The sequence below is a fragment of the Neoarius graeffei genome, chromosome 1 (assembly GCF_027579695.1).
Source record: "Neoarius graeffei isolate fNeoGra1 chromosome 1, fNeoGra1.pri, whole genome shotgun sequence".
In the NCBI taxonomy this organism is placed as follows: domain Eukaryota; kingdom Metazoa; phylum Chordata; class Actinopteri; order Siluriformes; family Ariidae; genus Neoarius; species Neoarius graeffei.
In genome coordinates this window covers 28,128,788-28,147,406 of record NC_083569.1, presented here as the reverse complement: position 1 = coordinate 28,147,406, position 18,619 = coordinate 28,128,788, and the positions used below count along the sequence as shown (strand labels likewise).

Sequence of the window (18,619 nt, the reverse complement as noted above, 5' to 3'; positions counted from 1 at the left end):
TCTTTGTTTTCACAAGTTAAAAGTCGCCTGGATTCCAAAATCAAAATGAACGGTTATATACTAAATGAATGTTCTTGTTCTGAATACTAAAGAAACTGTTGTAGGCCTAGGTTATGTTCTTGACATGTTGTTCATTGACTCACTCATTCAAAGGCTTCTTGAGGCTAAACTTTCGTTAACCAGACTTGTTAACCGTGATGTCTGATGGATTTTTTCACCATGCAATTGCCTATTTCACCATTGCTTTTTCTCGATTAAATAGGTGTTGACGGATATAAAGTTTTATCGTTCAATAGTATTTGTGCCACTGTCATTATTTAAGTTTCTGTGTCTAGTTAGACAGGCATGTCTGAGGGGGTGAATTTGCTGAGCGCAGTTGACAACAGGCGGGGGTGGGGCCTCGGGGGGGTGTCTGCCCAGGGCCTCGGCAAGGGTTAACGCGGCCCTGAATAAACCCAGTGGTGCTGCAGGAATAAGCGCTGTGTCAGAGTCGCTGCTGGGATCCTGATCTCGCCGCTTCTACAAATGAGCGTTTTGTGGGGATTTCCAAACATTTAAACACAAACACCTTTCAATAGACCCCTTCGCAGTAAACATCATTCATACGTAAGAGGAAATTGCGCGCGCAGCCTGGACCCAAAAAAGACTCAGTGACGGTAGAGACGAGAAGAAATATTTGGAAGAAATGCCTAGTTGTTGTGTTGTCGGGTGTCAGAATCATAGCAGTGATGGGGTTAAAATGTACAGAATTCCAGCAGGATTTCACCCATTCCAAAAAAATCGCCGACGTCTATGACTACAAGCCATCAAACGTGTAGACTGGGATGAAAGCACCATCAAAAATGCGCGGGTTTGCAGCGCCCACTTCATCACAGGTAAGATCAGGCTATTTATTAAATCTTTCTTTTTTATTCTTTCTAGTCTTCGTTTATTGATGTAGCAAAATACTTTGGTAACGTTTGTCTGATTCGCTGGGTCATAGTTACACAATGTAATGAATATTGTTAGCATGTTAACTTAGCTTTGCATGCAATTTTGTTTGTAGGAGAGGTCTCGCTTGACTCAAGCAGTCCAGATTTTGTGCCATCATAACATAATCATATGCGTCTAAAGACTTGTAGGCACGAAGTTTTTCGTGGGTGTACACTGAAGTCTGGTCAATAAGGTACGAGTATATATCTGGCCATTGTATACCAGGGAACTTACTAACATCATCCGTCCACTCTTTAATGAAATGCGGATCCGGTAGGCGATGTCCACTTGTTAGAGTTAACTTATTTATGTAGCATTCTCAATCTTGTAATGACAATTGTTTGGCATAATCTGACAGCTCATAATGCCGGTCTATGGGCAGCGCCATTGTTTCTGGGTCCAGGCTGCGCGCTCATCCTGGCAACGGTCGGTTTGTTTACAAACATGCGAAGGGGTCTATTTCCGCGAGGCGGGCAGGGAAATCATGAATATTCATGAGGAAAGTGCCGCCTGATTGGCCGGTGAAGTCTTTCTGTTCCACCACGTTGTTTTATGAGGAAGCGGTTTTGTTTGGTTCCAAACCCATCAGTCCGAGTCCAATAATTATTCTACCATCAGGAAAAGCAGCACAGAATTTACTGCGATTGGTTTCAAATGATTAGAATTTCATTTTCAGTCAGACTTCAGATAAGCATTTTAGACGGATTTTTTTTTTTTTGAATATGTAGTTTTCACATTTTCATAACAGGCTTATTATATAAATATACAGCAATAATGTTCCAACAAATATTTTAATGAGTCTGAGTTTTGACTTTGACAGAGTTACTAACACACCAAAGATCATTGCATCAGACAAAATAAATAAACGCACACACACATGTAAATGTGGGCGAGGTGGCCGAGAGGTTAAGGCGATGGACTGCTAATCCATTGTGCTCTGCATGCGTGGGTTTGAGTCCCACCCTCGTCGCATGTTCTTTTGGTTGGCGTCATGGGCGTAACCACCATAGGCACTGGAGGGGGCATGTCCCCCCCAATATTTGGCATATTAAATCAATATGAGACAAATAATATGCCATCCTGAACCATGGCTATATATGTCATGGTCCTACCTGTGGGCTTCTCTCTTCAGGTAACATCTCCACTCAGCATTACCGGCCACGCCCACACTCACTTCCTCTTATTATTTTTCAGTGACTGTCATTGGCTGTTGCCGATCACCTGCTCTCCCCCTGTGTGTATTTAAGCCGCAGTTCTCCCTAGCTCCTGTGTCAGATCGTCTGCAACTCTCAGCCTGATAACCTGCTCTGTGTTCGTACTACTCTGACTCCTGATATTGTTCTGTTCCGTTTGACTCTGTCTGCTCTCCAGCTCCGGTAACCTGATCTGCCTTCTGTCCTGTTGACTCTGCCTCTTGCCTGCCCCTCTTGTACCTCCGCCTGTTCTCCAGCTCGCTTAGCCCTGCTGCTAGCCTGTAGCCACAGCTCTCTGACTGTACCAGACCCTGTAGGGTCTTGGAAGCTAAGCAGGGATGGGCCTGTTCTGTGCTTGTATGGGAGACCTCAGCCATCCCTGCCTCTCAGCTCTCCTGCCACTGGACTTCACCCACACACATTCTTCCAACTCCCCCTATTACTAATAAACTGTGGTTTGAATGCATTTGATCTCCTGTCTGTTCTGTGACAATATAATGAATCCTTCACTTGTTATGTCTGATTTACTTTCAATTTAGGGAGCACAGAGAAACAAACAAAAAAAAACTTTGTGACCACCCCCTATGATTGTGCACTTGGGTCAGCCCATGACACTGTAGTGCGGCTTCCTTGGTTTGAAAATCCACTTAGTCGGACTGTCAGGTAGGCTGCTGGTGGACACATTCAAATGGCGGTAGCTGCAAAGAAAAGGAAGAACCAACGGGCTGACGTTTGCCTTTTTTTCCAGACGAGTCACAGACATGATGAGTCTGTCACAGAGAGTCACAGGCATGATGGAGGAAGGGAACAGACAGAGACCTGCTCTGAAGATGAACTGGTAAAGAGCATTGTATTACGAGTCCTTAAAACAACTTTACATTATTTTTAACCTCATCATAGGCTGCATGTCATCAGTAGGCTAGTAATAAGAGCATACTATACTTTAATTAAATGTAAATAAATTAAATAAAATTATCATTTTGGTCAGTCATTATTCTTGAAGTGCATTGATGTTATGTGGACGTAATGCAGGAAGAGCAGCGAGACAGAGAGAGTGACAGTAACATGCATGATAGAGGGACAGGACAGACAGACACCTGCTCTGAAGATCAGGTAAGACGTGAGACTAAACAACATGATTACATTATTGTTTTTAAACCTAGTCATACATGCCAGCAGTAAACTAGTAATAAAAGCTTCATATTCAAATTAAAATGATAATTTTGGTCAGTCATTATTCTTCAAGTATATTGATGGAATTTGTTCATAATGCAGGCAGCACAGAGAGCAAGAGAGGAAGATGGTGTCAGGCATGATTTAGGGAGAGGACAGACAGAGACCTGCTCTGAAGATACACATAAGATATTGGAATAGGAACTACAATTTTGTGGAACATAAATACTGTACGAAGTGTAAGCATCCATGAAGCTTAGTTTAGCACTATAGGTCAACATTTCATATTTCAGGAAAGACAGAACCAGGCAGGGAGAGCAGCATGCAGAGGAGCTTGGTAGCTGCCCACACCAGCCAAATTCCTGTTTCATTTCAACTCAGTCCTTGACAAAAAAGACACTGAAATTTCAGGACAGTTGGTTGAGAAAGTACACATGGCTTCACTACAGCCCCTCATTGAAGGGAGTATTGTGTTTTTACTGTGCTAAATATTTTGGAGATCAGAAATCTACTTTAGCCAGTAAGGCTGATGGAGCTTTTATTAACACAGGATTTAGCAACTGGAAAAAAAGCACTCCAAAAGTTCTCTCAGCATGAAGCCAGTGATTGTCATTCAGCAGCGATGACAACACATTTGCACAGCAAACAGCCAATCAGTACACAACTCTCCTCTCAGTTACAAAAACAGCAGCATGTGGCCAGAAATAGTCTCTTGAAGATTGTGGGTGGGATTATGTGCTTGGCAAGACAAGGCAATGCTTTAAGGGGACATGATAGCAAAGAGGGCAACTTCCACCAGCTGATTAAGTACAAAGCAGAAGGTGACAACGAACTTACCAGCTGGCTTCAGCGACCCAATAATTTCACCAGCCCCAAAATTCAAAATGAGATCCTGAAAATCGTTAGCAACACAATAGTACATGACATTACAAAAGAGATCCTGCTATTGCCAGTAGTCCAGTATTCTCTTATCATTGATGGGACACGATGCAGCAGGAGTTGAGCAAGAGTCCTTCTGTCTGCGCTTCATGGACAAAGACTTGCAACCCAGAGAGGAATTCATTGGTCTATACCAGGTTACATCCACTACTGGAGAGAACATAGCAAGTGGAGCTAAAGATGTTTTGATTCGACTGAATCTACCACTATCACAACTACGAGGTCAAACGTACGACGGGGCGGCCAATATGTCAGGTCGGATGCAAGGTGTGCAAGCTCATCTCAAGAAAGAGCAACTTCTGGCTGTGTATGTTCATTGTGGGCCGCATTGCATTAATCTGATTACCCAAGCTGCCTGTGCATCCTCCCCCATCATAAGAGATGCAGTGCATTTAGTGCATGAGTTGGGTGTGCTATTCCATCAGTCTGGGAAGTTCAGGACCATCTTCACAGCTATAGCGAAGTCAGATCACACATCTCCTCACACATCTCTGAAGCCTCTCTGTCCCACCAGGTGGACAGTACAAACGCCAGCCATTCGCTCTGTTCTCAATCAATACCAATCTGTGCTTGCTGCAACAGAGGAAATGGCTCAATCCACCATGATGGAGGTTTCTGCAAAAGCAAGTGGCCTTCATGACAAGTTTTTGAGGGGCAATACTGTTCTTGGCATTGTTCTTGCCGAAGACATAATGTCCAGGTTGGAGGAGCTGAACATTTCTCTGCAGCAGAGAAGCCAGACTACATCAGGGATGCTGGCTGCTGTAGAGCATGTAAAGACAGGGATCCAGCAGAAAAGATCCGAAGAGCATTTTGACCAGCTGTACATGAGAGCATCTCAGATAGTAACATCTGTAAGCCTGCAGCAATCAAGATGTCTCAAGTACGAATGCCTCCAAAACGCTTCACCGGTTCAGCCATGCAGCATCACCATCCTACAGCTCAGGAGTACTACTGAGTGCAGTACTTTGGCACTTTAGACACTGTTGTTATGCAGTGCTCTGAGCGTTTTAGCCAAGAGGGGCTTCAGAGGCTGCAGAAGTTGGAAAATGTTCTCATCTCTGGGAAGATGGATGCACTTGTTGATGAATACCCAGAGTTGGATGCCGTGTCTTTGGACATACAGTTGAAAATGTTCAAGGCCAACTACCCATATACAACTCCCTCAGAGGTAGCAGAGATTTTGCAGGGCATGATGCCAGAGGTGCGACATCTTTTCAAGGAAGTGGAGACCCTCTTGAGACTCGTCATGGTTGTTCCAGCCTCCTCAGCAGAGGCTGAGCGGAGTTTTAGTGCCCTGAGGCGTCTAAAAACATGGCTGTGAACATCAATGACGCAGACCCGGTTAAACAATCTTGCCATTTGCCATGTCCATCAAGAGAAATTGGATGCACTGGATAGGAGACAGATCTGTCAGAGACTTGTTGAGTTACACGATGAATGCCTCCATATTTTTGGGCCATTTATTTAGATAAAGTCAATATATTTTCTACAAAGTTCTATGTTGTTTTGACCTATTAACCAGGGTAATGCTCCTTTCTATTGCTTTGGTAGCCATTTTTTTGTAGCAATTTGGCATTCCTGCATTTGATTGAAATGTGTGTGTGTGTGTGTGTGTGTGTGTGTGTGTGTGTGTGTGTGTGTGAGACTAGCTCTGGTGTGACAGATTTTCATGCAATGTTTTACATGTTTTTTGTATGTTGTATTGCGTTACATGTTTTGCAGTTGCACATTCTGTTGTTTTGTGTTTTGCCTGATACACAATAAAAAAAACAAGATATGAATGTTAACATGTTCATTGGTAATTGTATTCATCAAAACAATGTTCTAGATAAGCACATCTTTATCAATAGGCCCATATGAATATTGCACGAAATGCACTTAAAAATATTTTGGGAAGGGCTCAAATTTGGACCCCCCCCCAATATTTATACCATGGTTACGCCCTTGGTCGGCGTAGTGGTTAGCACGGTCGCCTCACAGCAAGAAGTTTCTGGGTTCAAACCCAGGGAGGGCCTTTCTGTGTGGAGTTTACATGTTCTCCCTGTGTCTGCGTGGGTTTCCTCTGGGTGCTCGGGTTTCCCCCACAATCCAAAGATATGCAGTTAGGTTGATGTGGGGCGGCCTTGAGCAAGGTACCGAACTGCTCGCTGTGCGCTCTGGGCTGCTCACTGAGCGTGTGCACGTGTTCACTGCTTCAGAGGCTGTAACTGAATTCATGCCACCTTTTCTAGTTATCTGTGCAAAGATCTGTACTATTAATTCAGATTTATTCCCTTTGCAGACTTTTTAATTCAAATCAACGTCTTTAAGTGTCAAATAAAAACACATCCTGGCTGATCGCTTCATCAGGGGGAAATGGGGGAACTGTCCTTAAACTGCTCACACACACAAAATACATTATGATTTAATGCTGTGACAAAATACAGACAGACAATAATCAGCAATTATTGGTCAGTAGTGATGGCCGTCTGAAGCCGAGGCTCCGAAGCGCGTGCTGAGTATAAGGGGGAGTGGCAGATGAAGCCCCGCCTCGAGGCGTGGCTCGTTCGGAAGAAAACCACGTGAGGGAACCACGTGAGGCTGGGGAGGGAATTTCTAAGAAAAGGAATCACCTCAATCCAAACACAGTGAAAAAAAAATCTGCTCCTCAACAAAAATCAATAAAGGTTCCCCTAAAAGTTACTCTGTGCACTGCACGGCTGCAGTAGCACTCACAGTCCCATCACACAAGCACTGAACACAAAGCTTACTCCCTTTATGTTTATGTACACCTTTTTATTGTGCAGACAAAATTATACTGACCATAAATCCATAGAAAGAGACAAAGTGTGTGTGTGTGTGTGTGTGTGTAAGAGAGAGACAGAGGGTCAACACCAAATAACATACAGGCAAACAAGTAAAACAAACAAGCAAAAAAAAAAATCTGATGACATAAGTTATTTTATAATGGAACATTGTGCAAATTACTGTACATGCAAATAATAATGTAAAGTGGCAGAACATTGACATGATGTAGAAATTAAACATGCTGTACATTTCTCTTAGCAGTAGGTCGCTAGTGAAGTCTGCTGAATGAGAGTCCGAGTAATGAACCTTTAAGTGAATCACAACCGAGGCCTTGTTTATCATGGGTCATGTGGTTTTCTGCTCAACGATACAAAGCCTCAAAGCGGAGCTTCATCTGCCCCATTATTCTTGATACGCGCTTCGAAGTCTCATTTGGCCATCACGATCTTTAAACAGTGATATCAATGAAAACTATGGTCAGGTTAAAGTAGGACAACAAATTCAAGTGTATGTTGATCTTTCTGGAGTTTATTAAATATATCGCTCAGTAACTGGCAAGGCAAGTCTAAAATACCCATTATGAGTCTTGAGAGTATTTGTGTGTGTGTGTTTTGAATATATTATGAAGCCATTGACAACAACAACAAAAATCTACGAACTCATTGTACTTAGCAACCAATAAGTGTGATCCTGAGTGTGAACATAGATCTGGAGCAGGAGACCGAGCCAAGACACCTCATCTCATTATCTCTAGCCGCTTTATCCTGTTCTACAGGGTCGCAGGCAAGCTGGAGTCTATCCCAGCTGACTACAGGCGAAAGGCGGGGTACACCCTGGACAAGTCGCCAGGTCATCACAGGGCTGACACATAGACACAGACAACCATTCACACTCACATTCACACCTACGGTCAATTTAGAGTCACCAGTTAACCTAACCTGCATATCTTTGGACTGTGGGGGAAACCGGAGCACCCGGAGGAAACCCACACGGACACGGGGAGAACATGCAAACTCCACACAGAAAGGCCCTCGCCAGCCACGGGGCTCAAACACGGACCTTCTTGCTGGGAGGTGACAGCGCTAACCACTACACCACTGTGCTGCCCCAAGCCAAGACACACTGAATATATATTTTATTGACTGGTCTAACCCCCCATTTATTTTAACTCATATCATTGATATTATATCATCTGGAATTATGTAACTTTGACAAGTGATCAGCCTTCAGTGTAACATAACTGTGTGAAAGTTTTTGTACAGTGCAGTTGGATTTCCTGTCACTGTGGGCTGCAGAGCACAGTAGTATAGTGCAGAGTCTGATACAGCAGCAGAGGAGATGAGCAGATCCACTTTTTTTATTCTTTTCATCAACTTCAGCAGAGAGACGTGGTGGGATTGAGTCACTTTTATGTCCACTTTGTGATATAAAAAGAAGGAAGTCAGGTTTAGATTTTGTCTGTCCCAGTGCAGGTAGTTTCCTGTACCACTCGATTTGTAGCTGCAGGACAGAGTAACATCACTGCCTTCATCTATAATTGTATGAGTGAAAAGTGGCTTTATTGAAGCTGCCATGGAGTCACCTGTCATAGAGAAGAGAACATGCACATTCTCATTTTTCTTCCCACCACACAGATGAATAAATCACTAATTCAATGCTTAATATTTCTGCAAGAACAAAAGGTCAAAGTTAACTCACCGAGTGAAAGCCACAGACACATGAATATAACAGTGAACATGATGAATGGTCTCAGCTGAGTGAAAGTATTCTTTCTGTACTATGATATGTTCACATCATAAAGGTTCATGAAGCTCCAGCCCACAGCACCACATGACAGTGTCACCATTGTTACTGACAGATTGTTGATTCTTACTGAAGCATCCTGGCTTTACATTCAGCCTCACATGGGGAACCTGTCTTCAACTCCGACTGTCAGCAGAATTCATGGAATTATGAAAAATCAACTATTCTGGTCTGTAAAAATATAATTGAATAAATAAATCATTAAATCTTTAAATTTCATGTTGCATTTGTTTTTAAAAGTGGTTTTGCTGCGTTAGGGACTTTGGTCTTATGAGAAATTGCTGTGAAAAAGTCATGATAAATGATTTAGTATAAAAGCTATTATTACTATTATTATAATGCAATTGATTTATTGACTTTGTAATAATGAAGCCTGATGTGAGGAACAAACCAGCTGCTGCTCTTGGTAATATTATGAAAGATGCCACCAAGCCATTAGCTTATAATCAAAGGCTCGAATTTAGCTTTTCCCTGCTATTAAAAACACAACCTACAAAGTTACTGATATTACATTACTGCACCGACGGTTAATGGAAAAATAGTGAATTAAAGATTATTAAACTCAGCTGGCACTGATGCTGCATGAAAAACTCACGAGTCTCTCGACAATCCGGTTTTCCAGTTGCACTCAGTACAGACAGTGTTGTATTGCTCCGCTTATTTTAACAGGCCATTGTTAGGGAAATAGTCTTCTTCCGCCGGTGGAAGAAGTCCCTTCTTGTTTACTGCAAAATGTGTATATTTTGGATAGAATTCGAAATATGACTTATCTGCAATGTATTCCCATTCTTCAATGTTGCCTTAAAGACACTGCAAATAGTTGTTCTTTTTTCTGTAGCTCCCATCCCCCATTCCTGCCTTATTTTTCCGCTACTTTTTTCCAACTGATGACTTACAAACCCAAGTTCAATCAAATCTGACAAATTCTCAAATAGTCAACACAATGAATGAGTTTTAATTTCCCGCCTTTTTTCCTCTCCTTTTTTCCAACTGATGACTTACAAACCCAAGTTCAATCAACACATACAAATCTGCGAAATTCTCAAATAGTCAACACAATGGATAGCAATAAGTTTTACTTTCTAAAACTCATAAAGTTGAGTTCAAAATCCAAAAATTGCCAGAGCTCTTTGTGTTAAAGAGAGGTAGTAAGTGGACATAACTAAATGAGGCTGCAATTTTTTACAGTGTACGGTTATTCCGCAGTGCCAAATACATTACTGTTTCTGAAATGTGATCAGGAAATTTTACTGGATCACAGCAGATATATATTGGGGCATGTAACCCAGTGAAATGGGTCTGGTGAGCCAATGGACAACACATAAATTCAAGCAACAGGTTAAACGCAAGCTTGACCCTTCCTGTGCGGTGAGCTCTTTGGGATGGCGCTTCTGACTTTTGTTTCCAGATCGTAGGAACTGCTCCGCGTACCAGACATCAATCAAATTCTTCTATGTGAATCTGCCTCACAAATTTATCTTTTGCAAAATGTATGGAGCAGACACCAAACCATCCTGTCGGCTTGAAGTTACCTTTCTTTGATGGTACAAATCAAACCCATTCATTCTGCAAGTGTCCTGCCGACTTTGGACTGCAATGGATCAAAACTCTACTTTTTTAATTGGCTACACTTGAACAGCCTTGAAGGACACACCCCTTAGGAGGCATGCTTTGGTTTTGTTGTCTCATCTCATCATCTCTAGCCGCTTTATCCTTCTACAGGGTTGCAGGCAAGTTGGAGCCTATCCCAGCTGATTACGGGCAAAAGGCAGGGTACACCCTGGACAAGTCGCCAGGTCATCACATGGCTGACACATAGACAACCATTCACACCTACGGTCAATTTAGAGTCACCAGTTAACCTAACCTGCATGTCTTTGGGGGAAACCGGAGCACCCGGACACAGGGAGAACATGCAAACTCCACACAGAAAGGCCCTTGCCGGCCACAGGGCTCAAACCCGGACCTTCTTGCTGTGAGGCGACAGCTCTAACCACTACACCACCGTACCACCCTAGTTTTACTGTGGAATTTAAAAAAAAAAGGTTTAAAATGTGCTACACTTTCCAAAGCAGACGAAGCCAGAAATGCCACGGACTTTCAAGCATTTTGCATATGACGTCACTTCTTTGAATGAACGGTAACTTACCAGGAATGCGTTCGTGTAATGGCGGACTCAAAGAGCCAAACCTTACCAACTAAACAGAACATGTCCCTGGTCTCATATTAAAATACAATTTAGACAGTAAACTATTTAACATGTCTAGTATTATAAGGTATAATTTCCAGTGGTAATGTAATTTTCGTAAGACGAGCACTTTAACGGAAACAAAGGGTTTGGGACATGACAGCTTGCTTGACCAAAAGGACCCTGCCGTTGAGACAATCTGCAAACAGAAGGCAAGGCAAGGCAAGGCAAGTTTATTTGTATAGCACATTTCATACACAATGGCAGTTCAATGTGCTTTACAGAAGTAAAAACAAAAACAGTAAACAATAGAGAAATAAAATTACATAAAATAATTTTATCTTTATTCTAAAATAATTAATTAAAAGAATTAAAAGAATTAAAAGAAAATAATAAGAATTAAACAATAGTAGAAATAAAATATTAAAATGCCAAAAAGAAAGAGAAAAAGGAGAAAAAGAAAGAAAGAAGAAAAAAAACTAGCAGAATAAAATAGAATAAAGTTAAAGTAAATTTAAAACATGCAGAGAAAGTAAAGATTATAAAAAATGTAAAAAAAAATATTAATTATTCAACAGAAAGCATCTGAAAACAGCTTGGTCTTTAACCTAGATTTGAAGCTGCCAACAGCAGGAGCATTTTTGATGTCCTCTGGCAGTTGGTTCCATAGCTGCACTGCATAGTAGCTAAAAGCTGCTTCACCACACTTTGTTTTAACAACAGGTTTTAATAATAAATTTTTCTGTTGCGATCTGGTAGATCTGATTGGGTTAGGCCGCTGCAACATATCAGAGAGGTAATTGGGCCCTGTACCATTTAGAGATTTGTACACCAGCAGCAATACTTTAAAGTCAATTCTGTAGCTTACTGGAAGCCAGTGAAGGGACCCTAGAATTGGAGTAATGTGCTCTGTTCTTTTTGTTCGTGTGAGAACCCTAGCCGCTGCATTTTGAACCAGCTGAAGTCGTTTGATGGTCTTTTTTGGCAGGCCTGTGAAAAGGCCATTGCAGTAATCAACCCTACTAGAGATGAAGGCATGTATTAGTTTTTCCAGATCATGTTTTGACATAAGTCCTCTTAGTTTAGAAATGTTTTTTAGGTGATAAAATGCTGTTTTAGTGATTGCTTTCATGTGACTGTCAAAGTTTAGCTCGCTGTCAATGAAAACACCAAGATTTTTAACCATTTCTTTAGTTTTAATCCCTTTTGTGTCAAGAATAGTGGTAATCCTGAGTCTTTCATCTTTTTTTCCAAATAGAATTACTTCTGTTTTATCTGTGTTCAGCTGAAGAAAATTTTGTGACATCCAGCTATTGATTTGATCGATACACTGGTAGAGACATTCAAGGGGGGCATAATCATTTGGTGATAGAGCAAAATAAATTTGGGTATCATCTGCATAGCAGTGATACAAAATTGAATTGTTATTGATAATTTGCCCAAGTGGGAGCATATAAAGGTTGAAAAGTAATGGTCCAAGAATCGACCCCTGGGGGACACCACAGGTCAAGGGCATTGACGTTGAGGAACAATTTCCCAGGGTAACAAAGAAGCTTCTATCTTTTAAGTATGATTTTAACCAATTGATAACTTTACCAGTCAATCCAACCCAGTGTTCAAGTCGATATAGCAGTATGTTGTGATCAACAGTATCAAAAGCTGCACTGAGGTCCAGTAATACCAGGACCGATGTTTTGCCTGCATCAGTATTAAGACGTATGTCATTTATAACTTTAATCAGCACTGTTTCAGTGCTATGATTGGCTCTACAGAGATTTGAACTCAGATCACTGGAATCAAAGTTCACAGTGCTAACTATTACACCATGGAACAGAGGTTAGATTGTTTTCACCACCAAATTACTGGCATATACTGACAGCGACATGGCAAAAACATCAACCACAAACTTGGTCAAAGGCTTTGATGAACACAAACCACACTCCTCAGTGCCGAAACCCAGGATTGAACCAGGGACCTTTAGATCTTCAGTCTAACACTCTCCCTACTGAGCTATTTCAGCAAGAGCATTCTACCCACTGAGCAGTCACGTCACCGATATAAACATTTGTAGTTATTAAATCGAACCGGTAAGGTCACATGGTGTTCCTTTTTAACCAAAATCTAATTAAATATAAAGTGTTTAAAATAATATATAGTATCATCTGGAAGCATGACATATGTAATGTGGTAATTGATTAATGAAACTCTTTTATGTTGTTGGTAATTTGTTTTATTCCAAGTATGTTTTTAATTAAATGAACAAACGTTCACATGAAAGAATGAGCAAATAATAAACTAAATAATGAGGTAAATGTGTTCTCTGTGCTCGCTCATTTCACTGTTACCCCCCAATCATGCAGTCTTGATTATTTCACTGTTATCCACAGTGTCAAGTGGATAATGATCTCCCTTATAAGTGCACACATGCATAGAGAGAGAGAGAGAGAGAGAGGTTTTGATCTGTGTGTAGTGTATAAAATAGATTGTGAAATAAAAAAACTGAATGAAGAATAGAGAGATTTTGATTATATGATCAAAATCTTCGTCGCTCTCTCTCTCTCTCTCACACACACACAATGTTAGATGTGCAGGAGAGATGGCATGAGGTCGTTGCAGTGCAGGTTGAGGACAAAGCTGCGCACTGGTGTCGGCTCTACTCTCCCGTTTGCTGCCCTGTGTTTGGTCTGTTTGGGGTCCTGGGGAAGGTGATGTGGCCCATCGGTGGTTACTGTGTCTATATTGGGCCCCTGCCTGCTTCGCCGGTGGCTGGTGGGATAATGGGGTTTTTGCACTATCTTTGACTGTTCTTTTGTATTGCAATCATTGTGTAGATATTGTGTAGGTTTTGTCATTGCTCTTTTCTTTCTATTGTCCCTGTTGTTCTAATTTTTGTATCCCCTTGTTTCTTCTGCAGTCCTGTGGGAATTTTTTTTTTAACTTTTTTGTATGTCACATAGTTCTGTGTGTGTCCCATATGTTTTTTTCAAAGTTTTGGTGTCTCCAGTATTGTTCTGCAGTGTAGAAAATGGTAATAGAAAAAAAAAACTGATACAAATCACTGATACTGTATAAATCACTTAAGGATTTAATTTGCACTTTTGAAAATCTACCTATTCATTTGGTTCATTCCACATCTTGTGTTCATTGTTTGTGCACTGTTGTCTTTGTCTATTGTCTTTGTTTTGTTGTGCTGTATAGCTTTTGTGTTGGTATAAAAAAATAGATTATGAAAAAAAAAAACCCTGAAAAAAGAATATAAACCCCAAATATCCAAACTCACTTTTAACAGAAGTCATCAAGGAATCACTGAGCATTTTTGTGAAACAGTATTTTTTTATTGAAAAACTGTCATTAAACATAAGAAGTACATTAAAAGGATGACTTAAAATCCAACAATCAAGACAATGATGGAATCAGTTTTCATGCTCTCATTATGTTAAAGAAGAGTATTGCTTATGGATCCTCTCAGAAATGAAAGTTCGTATGAACAGAACTGGTAACTGGTGCCAGTGTTCGGCTGTTACCAATGTTGCTGAAAGATTTTCTCTCATCGTTTCGTCTTTGTTCGCAGAAATATTTTTACAAGCCTTGAGACATATTGAAGCATTGAAGAATAATTCACCAATAAACAGTTTATTATAAAAAGAGGAAACGCTGAAAGTAGATTGAACACAAGCATGACAATTTTCTCATTTTTAAGTAAATATATAAAAGGTATAAGATTATATTATGTGTAATAGCTGTTCCTAGTAGCAGGCTAATATATATCAGGAATTCTCAATAATGACTTCATTTCACTAAAACACACCTCACTGTGTAAAATCACTGCGGATTACAAAAAGCTAACACACAAATATCATTGTAAAATTCAGACACTGCAGGATCTTGACTTTAGAAAGTGGGATGTATATGAACTTATTGAAAACTTGTTTAGTGCTTTTAGCAAGGATATAGCAACTCACAGCAACTCTTTACAACCACGGTGAGCAGAAAAGGAGCTCAGCAATCAACAGCAGAAGACCACACTGGGTTCCACTCCTGCAGCCAAGAACAGGAATCTTCAAATCAAGAACAAGTTCCTATTACACTGGCAAGTGAGTGTATACTTTTATTGACCTCTCAAACCATCCATTTATTTATTTTTAACTGATTATATCATTGATATTATATCATCCGGAATCGTGTAACCTTAGCAGTAGATCAGCCTTCAGTATAATATAACTGTGTGAAAGTTTTTGTACAGTGCAGTTGGATTTCCTGTCACTGTGGGCTGCAGAGCACAGTAGTATAGTGCAGAGTCTGATACAGCAGCAGAGGAGATGAGCAGATCCAGTTTTTTTATTCTTTTCATCAACTTCAGCAGAGAGACGTGGTGGGATTGAGTCACTTTTATGTCCACTTTGGGATATAAAAAGAAGGAACTCCAGTTTAGATTTTGTCTGTCCCATTGCAGGTAGTTTCCTGTATCACTTGATTTGTAGCTGCAGGACAGAGTAACATCACTGCCTTCATCTGTAATTGTATGAGTGAAAAGTGGCTTTATTGAAGCTGCCACGGAGTCACCTAACATGGAGAAGAGAGCATGCACATTCTCATTTTTCTGACCACCACACAGACAAATAAATCACTAATTCAACACTTAATATTTCTGCAATAACGAAAAGTCAAAGTTAACTCACCGAGTGAAAGCCACAGACACATGAATATAACAGTGAACATGATGAATGGTCTCAGCTGAGTGAAAGTATTCTTTCTGTACTATGATATGTTCACATCATAAAGGTTCATGAAGCTCCAGCCCACAGCACCACATGACAGTGTCACCATTGTTACTGACAGATTGTTGATTCTTACTGAAGCATCCTGGCTTTACATTCAGCCTCACATGGGGAACCTGTCTTCAACTCCGACTGTCAGCAGAATTCATATAATTATGAAAAATCAGTCATTCTAATCTGTAAAAATATAATCTAATCAATACATTATTAAATGTTTAAATTCCTTGTTATATTTGTTTTATCAGTGGTTTTGCTGCATTAGGAGATTTAGTCTGATCTGAAATTGCTGTAAATAAGTATAAATCATGACAAATAATTTAGTATGACGAGTTATTATTATTATTATTATTACAATGTGGTTGACTTATTGACTTTGTAATAATGAAGCCTGTTATTTCACTGAGGTGAGGAACAAACCAGCTGCTGCTCTTTGTAATATTATGAAAGATGCCACCAAGCCATTAGGCCTTAAGAGGTGTGATGCATTTTGTGTGTGAAGTTTGCTGGATCGAGTGAAGGTTGCACAGAGAGAGAGAGAGAAAGAAACTGGGTGTTTTATTTATTTGTGTTTCTTATTTCCTCCTTCAATCCTCATTGGGGCCTTTGAGAGACCTGAAGGGAGAAAGATTCCATCTCAGGTTCTGATCTAAAAATATTGGGACCTGAGAGAAGTGGTGCTTGTGAGTTCTTGCTGCTGAGGAAGGAGAAGTTTCTTCAAAACATGTTACACTTAAGTCTCTATCATCGAGCCTTTGACACCAACAAAAATACTTCAATTAAAGCTCTAAAGCAGTGATTCTCAAACTGTGGTACGCGTACCACTAGTGGTACGTGGGCTCCATTCTAGTGGTACGCCAAAGAATCACTTAATTAAATATAAATAAAATAAAATAAATAAAATAAAACGTGAAATACTATCCATAATATCCAAATGGATGAAAATATCTTATCAACCAATGACAAGAAAATGAAAGGAGATACAAATGAAGTTAATAATTTTAAAAAGTTTGCAAGTGCTTCTGGGTAGCCATACGTAGCGTACGTACGCATTCCCACCGGTTCTGCTGACAGACGGTTATCCGCCATTGGTAGACTAGGCTGTGATGGGAAAAGGTGGACGTGGCTTTGCTAATTATGACGAGTAGGACAAAATTACTGTCGTGGCTTAAATCCGCGAATGGGAGCGTGGATCAGGAGAGCGGGAGAACTGAAGAGGACGTGTGTGAGCCGAGCGCAGATGCTAACGACAGTGGCAAAACCAGCCCCAGAACTGCTAGCAAACAGCAGAAACCAGTGAGGAGGAAGTATGACGAAAAATACATAAAACTGGGATTCATTTGGAGCGGGACAGAGGAGCTGCCCAGGCCGCAGTGTGTTGTATGTGGGGACGTTCTGAGCAATGAGTCCATGAAACCATCGCATCTCAAACGGCATCTTACAACCAAACACACAGCACTAAAGGACAAACCAATAGATTTTTTTTTTTACGAAAACGTGATGAACTGAAGCAGTCCAAGTCCACCATTCTGTCCTATGGTACACCCGTAGCCAAAGCACAGGAAGCTTCATATCGTGCCAGCCTCCTGATCGCCAGAGCCGGTAAGCCGCACACAATCGGGGAACTGCTGTGTTTACCATTAGCCAAAGAGATGACACGTATCATGTGTGGAGAGAAAGCTGCCAGAGAGTTAAACTTGGTGCCGCTTTCAAATGACACCGTGTCAAGGAAAATAAATGACATGGCTGACAATGTTAAAAAGACACTGATTGAGCGCATTAAGAACAGTAGATATTTTACCATACAGCTTGATGAGACTTCAGATGTTGCAGATTTGGCCAATTTATTTGATTCATTATTTAAGTACAGTGTTTTATTTTCCTATATTTAAACACAGTGTTACTGTTCAAAGTACTGTGTGTAATGTTACAGTGGCCAACAATATTAAATATACTTGTTAAATAAAACCTCCACCTTGTTTTTAATGAATACTTAGGCCTACTACGCTACTATATTTTAATGTTGGTCATTATGGTGGTACTTGGAGAGCCAAGTATTTTCTGAGGTGGTACTTGGTGAAAAAAGTTTGAGAACCACTGCTCTAAAGGATTCTTATAATGCTGTATCCCTCACCCTATATACCAACTATATACCAAGTTTCAAGATATTATTTGTCACATTTTTCAAATTCTGCTGCAGGAAACCAACCCTACCTCTTTATACTGACCTCAGCAGCCCATGGCATAAACCCACCAGACCTTTGGTCCAGGTGAGCTAAAAATTAAAATTTCTCACATTTCTTAGTATCAAAAGGCACATATACATTACTTCATCAACACATAAAGAAAAGAAAGAAAGCACAACTTTATTCATCACACACTTGTGAGATTTCCTCTCTGCATTTAACCCATCTGAAGCAGTGAACCCACACACGCACATACCTAGAGCAGTGGGCAGCCATGCTAACAGCACCCGGGGAGCAGTTGGGAGTTAGGTGCCTTGCTCAAGGCCATCCCATATTAACCTAATCGCATGTCTTTGAACTGTGGGGGAAACCAGAGCACCCAGACACAGGGAGAGCATGCAAACTCCATACAGAAAGGCCCCCTCTGGCTGCAAACCCGGAACCTTCTTGCTGTGAGGCAACCATGCTAACCACTTACACCACCATGCCACCCAAAATTATGCCTACTCAGGTAGCCTTTTTTTTTTTTTTGCCATGACCCAGATTCAAACCAGGGTTGCTGCAACCACAATGCAGAGTACTAACCACTATACAATCATG

The 18,619-nt window shown here is 40.7% G+C and overlaps 2 non-coding genes across 2 annotated transcripts; one reads left to right on the top strand and one right to left on the bottom strand.

The window, feature by feature from the left end:
- The first annotated feature begins 1,860 nt into the window (after nt 1–1,860).
- On the top strand, nt 1,861–1,942 carry trnas-gcu (transfer RNA serine (anticodon GCU)). Its single transcript has one exon. It is a non-coding gene; the product is annotated as a tRNA-Ser (tRNA).
- An 11,063-nt stretch (nt 1,943–13,005) lies between these two features.
- Nucleotides 13,006–13,078, bottom strand: trnaf-gaa (transfer RNA phenylalanine (anticodon GAA)). The gene has a single exon. It is a non-coding gene; the product is annotated as a tRNA-Phe (tRNA).
- Nucleotides 13,079–18,619: the final 5,541 nt, after the last annotated feature.